This window comes from Panulirus ornatus, chromosome 29, assembly GCF_036320965.1.
Source record: "Panulirus ornatus isolate Po-2019 chromosome 29, ASM3632096v1, whole genome shotgun sequence".
NCBI classification, from domain to species: Eukaryota; Metazoa; Arthropoda; class Malacostraca; order Decapoda; family Palinuridae; genus Panulirus; species Panulirus ornatus.
In genome coordinates, this window is record NC_092252.1 from 12,779,115 (window position 1) to 12,794,252 (window position 15,138).

The following is a 15,138-nucleotide window of genomic DNA, read 5'->3' on the forward strand; positions in this document are numbered from 1 at the left end:
TTACAAAGCAGTTTGAGTCCTCTCATGATGATTTACAAAACAGTTTGAATCCTCTCATGATGATTTACAAAACAGTTTGAATCCTCTCATGATGAGTTACAAAACAGTTTCAATCCTCTCATGATGAGTTACAAAACAGTTTGAACCCTCTCATAATGATTTACAAAACAGTTTGAATCCTCTCATGATGATTTACAAAACAGTTTGAGTCCTCTCATGATGAGTTACAAAACAGTTTGAGTCCTCTCATGATGAGTTACAAAACAGTTTGAGTCCTCTCATGATGAGTTACAAAACAGTTTGAGTCCTCAATGATGAGTTACAAAACAGTTTGAATCCTCTCATGATGATTTACAAAACAGTTTGAATCCTCTCATGATGAGTTACAAAGCAGTTTGAATCCTCTCATGATTTACTGAAGTTTTGCATAATGTCACGACATAGTGAACAGTTTGAATACTCTCATATGATATACTGAACAGTCTGAATCCCTCTCATGGCGATCTAATGAAGCCTGACCTGATGAGATTTACAGAACAACCTTGACAACTGAACACTAATCTCACTGCGTCTCGTATAGCGCCGCTTAATAAGTCATCTGGTTCCGTTGACGTGAAAGGATTCAGTTTCTAGTAACAAGATATGATCTCCACATCCTTCAATGTGAGAGTTTTTTTTTTGTCTTGGGACTAATTAACAGGTTCTGCCATTAAGACACATATGAGATCTCCTATGCCCTCCATGACCAGAACGGTACTACCCTTGCGTAGGACGGTGCGACCCTGGCGTAAGACGGTACAACCTTGGTCGAGGTGTTACTGTAGAGAGTGAAGGGAAGGCTTCCTTTTTGTACCGACACCATCACCATGTCACAAACGTGTTCTCCAGTCCCACCAACACTGGCAACAGAACTCACAGGCTTTACATGATGTGATTTCTCTGAGAGCAAATTGTATATCCAGTATTACTATTCATCCCACTCACGTTTTAATCATCCTGCTGGATCGGAAAACGTTGCCATATTCATCAAGAAGCGTCTGGAGCTGTGGCATATTCTATCATCGATTTCTTACACCTGTGCACCTACAAATTGATCAAGCAAGAGAGGAAATAATGATTTTTCCCACCCTGAAGCCTCGCTCCCCAGAGCTCTGTAAACTGTAGTGAATTCCCAGCTCGAGACTGTCTTAAAAACTGTCAACATTAGACCCAGAAACTCTTTATGAAATGTCATGGAACACCAAGAACTAGCTGGGCCAACACCTGCGAGGTGCACCGAACCAGCCAGCACGGGGGAAGATACAAGGGTTTGAAAACCAAGTCCTCAAACAACTTAAGTGATCGCAAGAGGAACAATGCACCTTGATCCCAAACAAATCTATATTGGCAGACAAGCTGCAAAAATCAACGAAAATTATGCGCATGGTATGGTGTGTGTGTGTGTGTGTGTGTGTGTGTGTGTGAGAGAGAGAGAGAGAGAGAGAGAGAGAGAGAGAGAGAGAGAGAGAGAGAGAGAGAGAGAGAGAGAGAGAGAGAGAAGGTCTTGACTCTACAGGACTCTTACGCAACATCACTTAAGTGATTTTGAATAACCGACACTACAGATTTGATACAACCTCCCAAACGTTTCCATAACTTTCACTTATACCCTATCAGTGTATTTTATATATATTACAAATACCGCCATTTTCCGCTATCAAGCAGGGCAAGGTGGACATACACATCTGTTAATGCTACCACTTCTCTTAGATAAGCGACATCTTCAACCAACCCTCGCAGCTCTCTTATTATCTCCCTATTTCCCTCCCCTTCCTTGGAACACTCAGGCACTTCCCGCTCCCCTCCTCTCCACCAGCCCACACCAACTGAAGAGTCCCCATTCTATACTTGGTCAATCACTCCTCCTTCTTACAAGTCTACATCCCTTCTCCCTGATGTGTTCCTTTTCATCTCTGTCTACTCACCTTTCACACTTCAAATACACTTTCGCACCTCGCAATTTCCCAGTCACTGTAGGTGTGGACAAATCAAGTTTTCCTCCCACACTGACCCTCGCCACACCTGCTGGGTCAATCAGTGGACTAAGACCCCCCTCAGAACTATTATCGTTCTCACAAACTCCATTCCTCTTCCATTAACTTCCCCAAATGTTTCAAATTATGAAACCCCTCCCCACCTCTCGCCGTCCACCTGCACTGCACATACTCCTCTCGTTGTTAAAAGGGGTCATCTTGTACTCGTCAGAAGTTAACACGGTTCCCTACATACCCAACGAATTGCGTCATCTAAATCCTTTATTTCTTTTGCCACCTCATCTATCAAAACAATTTTTTTCAGGAGGCAACAGTCCTGCTTTCAATTATACACACACACACACACACACACATATATATATATATATATATATATATATATATATATATATATATATATATATACATATATATATATATGTATATATATATATATATATATATATATATATATATATATATATATATATATATATATATATATACTAACAAACTATGCAATAATCCAAATCCAGTTACTTTAAGATACGTACTCGTTCCGTAAAAATTCAGCAAATGTTGAATCTTTTTTTTACATAATTCCTAACCATCATCCCGACAGCAAAGCCCTACTCCACACAAAAGCCCTACTCCACACAAAGTCGATCCACCACAAGTCACACACGTGTACATTCAGTTTTCCCCCACTTCAAGTCTTCTTCAACCTTTCAATCCCCAAATAACATATATATCTCTTTATAAAGTGTAATCAATTCTATTCACTTTCCGAGGATAATACCTTGACCCATGAGTACCATTACACTGGTCATAAGCCACCAGTTCGCTGCGCTGATAATACCCAAAGAAAAAGTCCACAAGAGGCTAACATTATCTGGGTAATGAAAGGTGGTGGGTGAGTGCATGTAAGTCTTCGGTTCCAAGCTGTCACATTTCACTAGCATATCCCAACGCCGGCTTACAACTTTATAATAATGATTACAACATTCATACTGCTACTTTTTCTTTTCTTTCAAACTATTCGCCATTTCCCGCATTAGCGAGGTAGCGTTAAGAATAGAGGACTGGGCCTTTGAGGGAATACCCTCACCTGGCCCAATTCTCTGTTCCTTCTTTTGGAAAATTGAAAAGATATTTGTAGTCAGCGACACGGTGTTCCCTCCCACCTGAGCTGAACCTGTAATGACACAATCATCGGATCATTAACTTTCACCTTCCCTCCTCCCCGAGTACGACGGTACAATCCTCAAGCATGACGGCGGTACAACCGTTAAGTCCAACGGTACGACCCTTGATCACGACGGTATGAACCCTGAGTACAACGGTGCGACGCTTGGAAAGGACTGTCTGGCCTTTGACCGGACTCTCAAGGATTGGGAGAAAAGATACGGAAATGCCTCAAGGTCGTCTCGTCGTGCAGAAGAAGGTTCAAGTTCTAAAAACCTGCAAGTACGAACGTATCAGAAATGTTCAGGGTCAACATCATCTACAGCGAGCATTCTTACCACATTCACAACCACGGTCCTTTAATAATGCATGCTTCCTGACTTTGTTCATACTGCGTCGTTACTTCCTTTACCCACACATTCCTACCTCACTTATGATATATATATATATATATATCTTTCTTTCATACTATTCGCCATTTCCCGCATTAGCAAGGTAGCGTTAAGAACAGAGGACTGGGCCTTTGAGGGAATATTCTCACCTGGCCCCCTTCTCTGTTCCTTCTTTTGGAAAATTAAAAAAACGAGAGGGGAGGATTTCCAGCCACCCGCTCCCTCCCCTTTTAGCCGCCTTCTACAACATGCAGGGAATACGTGGGAAGTATTCTTTCTCCCCTATCCCCAGTATATATATATATATATATATATATATATATATATATATATATATATATATATATATAAATAATCAAAATATGATCATTAACAGACCACATACGGCAGACGCTGAAAGCACAGTACAGTACTAACATTCCTTCAGCAAATAAACACGTACAGAGATCCACATTAAAGCTGGAGTACTCTTCATATACACGTACATTCAAACCACATATCTACGTCACTCCAAGTTCATCTAACAAGCGCAACTCTGTGAAGAACGTAGGGCACTTCAGTCATGGAAAGAACATCTGAGTGAGTTATATCTAATACTGTTTGACATCATATAATATATATTCTACTTTGTTTGATAAATGTCAGCGGGAATACACTGTACCCATGCAAAGCTTCACCAAGTGTATACAAACTATAAACTATCGGAGGGATCCACGAAGACCTCTGCAACAGCAGCAATAAGGAGTGCAACACGACCCACCGGCTGTAAAACCGCGATAAAAGTGCTTTACAATGAACCTCAACTTCCTGACGTGGATACCTTGTGGTGTCTTCGGAGGTCTTTCAAAGAAAAATATATAACAGTAACAGTGGTGGTGACGCGGGCCAGCAGACGGCGACCTCCTACAGCCTCAATTAGCTGAGGAACACGACAGCTCCGCCCCAGAACCAGGTGGTGGAGACGGCGACTCAGAAATCACTGTGTAAGGTACACATAAGCTGCACAAACGTTCTGGTATACAAAAACAGAATGACTATACAAAACATCCAAAACGCACAAAAGGACTAAAGAGGCGTAACCTTAAGAAAAATATCTAAAATCATAGATCAGCTTTAAATAAAAGAGGAATATAAAACTACAGCACAAAAGCATAAAGGTCGATAGTAAAACCCTCACAATCCACTGAAGTACGCTTGAAAACAAGAGCGTTGTACACAACAGCCAAGTACGTTTACAAAAAGACAAAATGACAGACAGAGTGCATAAGGAGGCGAGATATATTCCTCAGCTCCATTTAATCACTTCTCTTCGTCTTTCGGAAAGGTCTCACATGAGCCACTATATCGTATTCCTGAGTTTACCTCGTAACTATTAACAGTCATCTCAGGTACTATCTCTTACCCCCTCCCCTTCCCCAGAAACTTCCACGATAAAAGCCTGATGTACAAGGTTACTGGACGCTGTGAAAATCCTCCTGGCCAATGTTACAAACTCTGACGGACGGACCTTCCTCACTGTGGAGAAGTCTACCTCGTTTCTTGTCGAAGTCCAGAGGTGTAACCTTCCAGGGCAGTATACATGACACAGACGTGGACCACTCGAGTTTTAAGAGAATTTCCCAATCTTCTCTTAAGAAAACAGCATATCCCTTAAGTTACAACTTACGAAAAAATATGAAGGTACACACATCTGCAACACCCTGGCCGGTCGGAAGAAGCATACTATTAGCAAGGACTATCCAACCAGAGAACGAAATATGTACCGAGACAAACTCCATGTACCTCTCACAACCACAAGGCAGCCCATCCTATCTAAAGCCTCCAACTGACTACTACTATCATTCTGCATGAAGCATTCTCTTTCATGTTTCAGCTGTCTACTTCCCAGGGATATACTTACAAAGTACGTATTACTTACATGTGATACTACAATGTCCCCGTTTCTGTCATAATTCACTTCTGTTCCATAAAAACGAAAATGTCAGTTACGAATCGAACTGCCAACTGTTGGTCAGCGGGGATACGGACTGTCAAAAACACAAGGATGGACGCTTCATAACACACCAGATTTGTTTTAAGTCCCAGCAAGCTACTCGTACCAGTTTTCAAGTAATCGTTTACACAATATATTGCAAGGAACGCTAGTGTGTGTGTGTGTGTGTGTGTGCAACGGAGTGGTACAAAGCAATTCAATCCCTTGGGCACGACGGTACGAGCCTCAAACACGACGGTACGACCCCTTGAGGACGACGGTGCAACCCTAGTATATAATGGCCAGGCCTTTGACCTGATCCTTGGAGGTCGGGTCAAAGGCCGAACCATCACATACCAAGGAGCGTGCTCAAGGGGATTAAAATTTACAACAGGTATATTTTCAATTTCACTGCCCGCTCGTGATGCTCGGGAAAAGAAATCGCCAGATTACACTAAAATGTGAAACCATGTTTCCTCCCCGAAGGGAGCAGGATAAGAGAGAGTTCAGGACACCATGGCATGAGAAAAATACTGGAAAGCCAAGCAAGTGCGAAAGGACAAAAGAACTAAAGAGAAAAAAATTACCTGCGAAGAGAAAGAGCAAAAATAGCATTTCTTCTATACAAGAATACGGGAACACACTTGATACAAACGATTCAAAGACACTGTACGAAAGAGGCAACCGAGCATACAATAATAAGAGAAAAAAAAAGAGAGAAATCTGGCGTAGGAATGCAAACGCAGGAACAAAAGAGAGAGCACCAAAAATGCAGATGAGAGAGAGAGAGAGAGAGAGAGAGAGAGAGAGAGAGAGAGAGAGAGAGAGAGAGAGAGAGAGAGAGAGAGAGAGAGAGAGAGGGGGGGGGGGGGGGAAGTGACCGTTCCTTAGTCGACTGAACATACAGTTGCCAGAGAGCTCTGGTACACGAAGTAGTTGAAGGGACGGGATGTCAGGCTATCCACACAGGTACAGACGACCTCGGGGTAAAATGTTGATCACGAGATAGTACTCTGTGGCCATCAATTACGGTGAGTGGAGGGAGGCTGAATCAAGCAAAGGCCAAGTGAGCGGCAAAAAGGAAAAAAGGAGGGCGGGAGGGCCAGCAACGCAATTAAGGCCGTGCACTGCAACGTGACGAGAGTGTGTGGTTGGGATTTGCAGGGGGCAACGATGGACGTCTAGGGGGAACCCCAACAGGCAACTGGAACCACAATGGACGTGTGAAGCAAAGGCAACAGACGCATGGATCATGCCTGGTGCATACCAGGTGAAGTTTTCGAGGGTTTTCACCCCTACAGTCGGGGCTGGTCGCAGACTGTTGGATTTGGTCGCTGGTCGACCAAACTGTTAGAAGCCGCAGTCCTCAGGCCTACGCCCCACTGCCTAGCTGGTCTGGTACTCTTTGTGGGTAATCGTCCAGTGCACTGGGTTGTATGGAAGCAGCTAAGGACATATTATTGTAGCAAAGACAGGGTACACTTGGGTCATGAGCAATGGATGGGTTGAGTTGTATAAAAGACTACGAGGGGACAAAAGAGAGGGATGTCTGGAACAAGAGGACAAGACAAACAAACGTACCCTAACCATCTCACGCCACTTCAACCAACCCACCTAACTCAACCCGAGTGGTACCAGGTTAACACACTTGATAATACTAATCGTGAAGAATATGATAATGACATAAGTTCAATCCAGTACAAATGGTCTTCAACAGCGAGCAAAGCCTCGGGGGAAGAGAGACAGTTGGGTTAACCCAGGCAAGACAAGCCTGCGAGGTGCCCAAAGCGCTGCGCCGGGAGGCTGAAGATAGCTGAGGTGGAAGCCATAATGCCAACCATGTTACTGGAGGCCGGCGGGTCCTAATGGTACAACTTTTGCCTGCCCTGCCTGCCTGCCTGCCTGCCTGCCTGCCCGCTTGCCGACCCGCCTCCATAACGTCCTCCACCACCAGCGACTACCGTGAACGGCACACCCTCTCAACCATCAGAAGCTGCACGCCACAGTAGGTTATGCTAGCTGACGAAGTTCAAAAAGCTTCTCTCCTACTGATTATTCTAATGAAAACCGCAAAAAATCCTCATGAAACTACTGGTTCTAACGTCATGAATAAGTTACTGACAAAAATGTCGGTTCCACATTGAAAACTGCTAATTGGCTAAGAGAACTACACCATGGCAAGGACCGCCCAAGTGAACTACACCAGGGTCAAGACTGGCCAAGAGAACAACATCACGGCTAAGACTGGCAACGAGAACTACATCATGGCTAAGACTGGCTGAGAGGGCAACACAGGCTAAGACTGTCTTAGCTGAGAGAACTACATCACGACTAAGACTGGCTAAGACAAAAAGCGTGTGTGTGTGTGTGTGTGTGTGTGTGTGTGTGTGTGTGTGTGTGTGTGTATGTGTGTGTGTGTGTGTGCGCGCGCGCGCGCAAACGTAACTGAATTCACCAAATATAACCAAAGAACTGCGGATTCATTTAGTCTTCTCAACTGGTGATGTTACTAGCTGGGCACAAGCCTTCCGCGATACGATAATCAATACATCGACTCTCACTAAATTACCACGAGAAACCGTCATTCAGTCGCAACAAAAGGTACCAGGAAAAAAAAATAATTCAGCCGGTTGTGGTAAATGAATAATTCAAGTTTTACTTACAGCCTTGAGCACGACAGGTGCGGCCCTTGAGTGTGTGGTAGGCTAGCCTTTCCCTAATCCTTAAAGGCTAGATCGAACACTACCCCCACCATATCCATGGGCCGTATCGTCGTCGTCGTGTTCCACGGTGGCACCGTCGTGGTTTTGGGTTTGGGACAGAGGGAGGCAGTGGTGATGGCCAGGCTAGCTCAACGGGACGATGGTTCTACACGCCATAAATGACCCCATCACATGGACACTCTCCCATCTCCCTACCACAACTTATTTCCTTCTAGTCATCACCATTCTCTATAGTGTGTGTGTGTGTGTGTGTGTGTGTGTGTGTGTGTGTGTGTGTGTGTGTTTCTTTCTGTCTCTGCGTGTGTGTGTTCTTGGGCTTGGCATAACTGCGTGTCTATTTGGTTTAGTGTACGTGTGTCTAGATCCCGCGCGCTTCCATCTCTATCTGTCTCTCTCTGGTTAGCAGAGGAGGGAGAGCAGGGGAAGGGACAGTTTGGAATGAAAGAGATGTATGGAGTGCGTACAAATGTATGGCGGGACACTAAACATTCTCAGTTAAGCTGTAAGGCCCTGCAGTCTGGCTGGCTTTGCCATACACGCTTTCTGACAGTAATACTGGCATCAGTATTCATCATTCTCCAAGCACAACGTTTTTTGAATCCTTGAAAAATTGTACAAGTTCTGAAGAAAAAAAAATACTACTGGTTATTCTACATAAAAGAAAGGAAGTTTGTGTAGATATTCTTAATTGTAAAAGTACTCGAAAAACTGAATAATCGCGCGTTAATAATCTGAGTAGAAATGGTGGCAGGTCAAGAGATCGAGGCATTGAACGTGTTTCCAATCATCATTAATTTCGCCTCTGATGTGAACTGAAGCATATATCTCAAACATCAAGGACCCCCAAGGCTTTAAACTAGAAGCGAAAATCAAAACAAAAAAGCACAAGGGAGGGAACTGCTTATCCAGTGTTTCTCTTTTCTCCCCAATGGCTGTGGGTGAGCGCCATGCCTTTATTCCCAAGCTGATCGACCTGGTTCTTGGTAAGCAAGTACTTTGTTCCTATGAATACCTGGTGGTATCACTACACTCTGATGGGCGCCCCACTACCCAGACACCTCTGTACTTTATTTCTTTAGATTAAGCCCTTCATTCTAATTTCACACGGTCAAAGGAAAAACCATTATCATGCTTTACTTTCGCACGCAAGACTCATTACGAAATGACAGGCTCACTCCCCTGGCGTATTGATGGGGAAGACGATTCTAGTTCGTCTCGAATGTCGCCATCGCTCGGTACATCCTCTTTTGTGAGTTATCCCTGAACTTGAGGGGAAACTAAGGCGCTTATCATGTCCTTAAGGAGCATCACACAACAGATGAGCTGACGCATTAAATACGTATGTACTAAATGTAACTAACACTGCTTCAACAATCGCATCAGATTCGAAAGGTCAGAGTTCATGACTGGTAGCCATATTGTGCTGGTCACGTTTATGATAGTACATTTCTTCATTCCAGTTCGCCTTTCCCTGCATTAGCGAAGTAACACCATGAACAGATAAAGAACGGCCTAATACATGTACGTAAACTCTACCTGTCGCGTATTATGCACCGAAACCAGAACCCACTACCCACACCTAACCCCCAAAGACCTTTCTGTAGTTTCCCCTGATCGCATCATATGTCCTGATTCATCCCACGATAATAATAATAATAATAATAATAATAATAATAATAATAATAATAATAATAAACGCAACATCGTGGAGCCTCTACCAACTGCCTTCAAAATGAAAAATTCCAAATGGGCTTTGGACTAGATCCTGCACTGGCAAATTGGTATACAGCGAGACACGCAACACCAAAACATGAAGCTGACATCCACAAGTTACCAGGAACTAAGCAAGAAGAAAAAAAAAAAAAGAACCCGGTTTAGCGCAAACCTTTGAGCAAGTCGCTAAAACCAGATTTTACGTGGGTTGCCACCGAAACCGCTGTCACTGGCAATCGACCAACAAATAATTCTTATTACTGATCGTTTTTCCAAATAATATTTCTTTCATCTCTCTCTCTCTCTCTCTCTCTCTCTCTCTCTCTCGTAAAACCAATTATACATCAACCAGTTTTCATCAACATTCACTCTTTTCAAGTGAGAGCTCTTGTCCAGATCCGAAAATACCGACAAACACGACCATCCAACAAGTTCAGAGGGATGTAATATAAACTCCACGGGCAGAAGTGGCCTCATCAACCCAAGTATGTACGAAGGGTGTGGTTCCTCATTATCTTGCACTCCCCTATCAAATTTGGCGAAGCGGCTGAAGATTATGGCATAATGTTCCAAACTCGTATTCTCCTCCATTCACAGCAGAACTATGTAAACAGTCCGCACGAATGGAAGTATCTCTTCCATACCTGTTCGTCGTGCCCCGTGTTAGCGAGGCAGCGCCAGGAACAGACCAAGAACACAGGCCTCGTTTCTTGACATGGAAGTATAAAAGGGAATTTTCGAGCCCACATCGTGAGACGCCAGCTTCAACAACCACTCTACGAAGATTCTCGTTTTCTCTTATGTTGAACGATCTATGCCAGTCCCCTCGTTCCTTACTGCCTCCCCCACACCACTCCTTCCTCTTCGCCTAACTCATCACCCTACTCCTTCTCTCTCTAACTTGTCTATTCTATAACTCCCCCTCACACGCCATAATATAAAAATCAATACCTGTATATGACAGAGATAATATAACATCTTGATCAAACCTCTAAACCCAGTATCATATTCTCAAAAGTAACATAGGGATATTCATTTCCTGTGTAGAACCTAGCCACTCTAGAAGTTAGTGAGATGTGAGGTTGTTCTCCCTTCGATTTACTCGCCTAAACTACAGTAAAAACTATGGTAAAGAAAACTTCAGGGGCAAAAGGCCAGTCACACATCCCATACACCATAAAGGAAAGATCATTAACCTGCAAACAACGTTTAACAGAATATGGTAAATATAATTCACATGTAAAACAGAACGAATTTATCAATAAAAATAATATGCATACCATAAAGTATTTCTTTTTAGTCTGACCATTATTTTCATGAACTAATTTCCAACATAGTTATCATCTATCATCCTTACAATTATAATCTTTTTTCTTCACACATGGGAACAGAATTACATAAAGTGCATCACATGCACAGGTTGAAACATATTGTAGTAATAATAATAATAATAATAATAATAATAATAATAATAATAATAATAATATAATTATTATTATCATTATTATTATTATTATTATTATTATTATTATTATTATTATCATTATTATTATTATCATCATTATTATCATCATTATTATTAATCATCATCGAACCCTAGGACCCCTTTTATTGGGGCTCCTGTTGAGCAGCTCCACACGGGAGCAGGGTAAGGTGGGTTCCTCAGGTCGACAAGATCTTCAACGATGTTGTAACCCCTTTCCGTCCGCTGACGATCACACAAACTCGACGAGGACGAACTCCCTCCCGGTGTTGCCGCTTGCTGGCGAAGTCCGGAAACACCGAACATACTGAGAGTTAAAAGGCCAACATCCAGAATGTGGGGTCTCGCACGAAACCACCAGACAGATGGCAATGTAGACGATGCTCACATGAGATCGTGGCGTCATCAACACTTCAACACACTTACTGATCTTCAGCATAAGTTATGTAAATCAACCTGATAACTGGAAGTATTCTGGGGAAAGTTCCCTCCATTACAATCTTCCGTTTCGAGAGCTTGTATGGTGCGAAGTAAAGATCAGGGTTACAAGGTTCTTCCACAACTGGAATTTTAATATTCCATTACGAATATGAAATAGAGATGTAACGTGACGGTAAACAAACAAAAAGGCAACAATTCTGGCCAGAGTTACGAGAGTCCTAATTTCCATGTCAAGATAATTCGACACAAACAAAACCCGTCCTAATCAAATGAGATTATGTGGACTGATATCATTCGAGCGCATTTAAACTAACCAAATTCGGTTGGATGCCAATGAATATATGAAACTGAACCCAAATATGAAAATCATTCACATTCTTTCTGGTGAAGATAACTACTACTTAAGATGGGCTGCTGCGCATATGATAAAAACCTCCGTTGAACTAACACCAGACATTTATACTCCAAATACAGAGGGGAAACCCACCATTTCAAAAATGCAACCTGGTCCCCGTCAGGATATAGTGTTAACCTTCCAAACACCATTTCTCATTTCATTCCCTGAGTTTGTCGCAAATTTGATTCAGGTCCTGGTTATTTATGCTTCCCGCTTAATTTGGAATGCTACGTACACAAGCGACCGTGCAATAAACAGTAATAAGTAAGCTATACTAACAAATCCCATTACGGGACGGCTACCCAAGCGAGAGTGCGGTAAAATTGAAGCGGGAGGAAATGACCATCACGCTAAGAGAAACACATTAGTTGGAGGGGGAGCTCATACGTTACCCAGAGCTATGTTAAATATTACTGTACAAGAAACAAAAAATTGAATATCTACAATACAGAACAACAAACTTGACATCTACAATACAAAACAACAAACTTAATATCTACAATACAGAACAACAAACTTGACATCTACAATACAAAACAACAAACTTAATATCTACAATACAGAACAACAAACTTAACATCTACAATACAGAACAACAAACTTAATATCTACAATACAAAACAACAAAATATCTACAATACAAAACAACAAACTAATATCTACAATACAAAACAACAAACTTAATATCTACAATACAAAACAACAAAATATCTACAATACAAAACAACAAACTTAATATCTACAATACAAAACAAAAAAACTTAATATCTACAATACAAAACAACAAACATATTATCTAAAACGCACGCCAAAATCATTCAATTAAGACCTCTTACTTGAGACCAAGCTATTATGAAATACAAATATGCATACGTTACATTAATGAGAGTATAAACTGGGTGTCGTCAACTTGAGGATGAGCCGCTCAAGTGGAACCACAGGGAATAAGATAGTGTTCAGGGTTTTCATTCATTCATGTTCGAAATGTCCGCTAATACTGTATATGCTCTTCTATATCTTGGTTATCCAGTGACGAATCTCTCTCTCTCTCTCTCTCTCTCTCTCTCTCTCTCTCTATATATATATATATATATATATATATATATATATATATATATATATATATATATATATATATGTGTGTGTGTGTGTGTGTGTGTGTGTGTGTATTCGGGTGAGACGGGCCATTCGTCTGTTTCTTTGCGCTACCTCGCTAACGCAGGAGACAGCGGCTAAATATAATATAAGAGAAAAAAATAATATATATATATATATATATATATATATATATATATATATATATATATATATATATATATATATATAATTTGAGAACAGAGCGGTGCAATTGTTTTTAAAATGACTAGGGCCATGAATCTTTACTGGACATGGCAAGTCTTTTTGAACGCACACACACAAAAAAAAATAATCTAAAAGCGAAAGGTCACGTGACCTTAACCGACATTCCCTTGGTCTACTACGATGACCGATACAAAAGTCCTGGAATCTGTTCATCGAATCACCATTAATATTGCAATACATTAATCATGAGTGGGCGTTCCATCATCTTAAATCTATTCTGGGAAATTATCTACCTCATTTAAAAGCATTTCTGAAGCATTTAGGAGGTTTTATGCTTCACCGTACCAAGAAGCAGAACACTGGATAAATCCATACTGTTCCAACCCAACATTTCGAGGAAACCATATTTACGATTTGGTAAATATTTCTAAATCCATTAACACATCTGTTAAATACATTTATGTTTCATATATATATATATATATATATATATAGAGAGAGAGAGAGAGAGAGAGAGAGAGAGAGAGAGAGAGAGAGAGAGAGAGAGAGAGAGAGAGAGAGAGAGAGAGAGAGAGAGAGAATCAAAAATGAAAACTCGTACAGAATTATATTCCTATATTTTCTAACCAAAATTCCGCAGGGCATGTATTATTTTCCAGAAAGACGAATCTGGAGCGTAAAAACGAGCTTTTCAAACGCAGAGTCAAAAAAGCCTAACGTACCCCAATTATGTTAAAACCCCGACAAAAATGATCGAGCTTTGATATACACGGAACAAGTTTACGATCTGGTAAATACTTTAATCCATTCAACACGTTTATTAACTACAATTTACGATCAACAAATATGTTACCTGCCGTCAAGGCTTTTTATACTTAACCTTACGATGTATTAGGAGAACGTATCATACCTTTATTACCAACATCACTTCACCATCAGTACAGCTTCCCCAAGCTCCCTTCTCTACATCACGTCACCATCAGTACAGCTTCCCCAGCTCCCTTCTCTACATCACGTCACCATCAGTACAGCTTCCCCAAGCACCCTTCTCTACATCACGTCACCATCAGTACAGCTTCCCCAAGCACCCTTCTCTACCACCACGGCTTCCATTACCACCATCACTCCTGCCATAACCAACACCACTTCCAGCCCCATCTAGCATTTCAGGTTGTAATATTGTTTGGAATGTGAGTGGGGTGTGGCAGGCTACTGCCTCCACTGGCTTCCCTCGAGTCTACAGTGTTATTAATGTACGGAAACATTGTCTGTGTTCTTAATTAATAGTCACAACTCTTTTTTTGATGGCATAGCAACCGTGTTGTTCTACAATCTTGTAACAATATTCTATTTAACTTTTAAGTAACTCGTAACAGTAGAGTAGTAGTTATAAGTATATCAACTGCATTCACTTCAACGATTTTATCTTTTCATTTCAACTTTAATTCACTGTTTGTCTTGTTGGTTTACTACAGTGAACACTATGATGGGGTGAGGGTGGGGTGAGAGAGTGGAGGC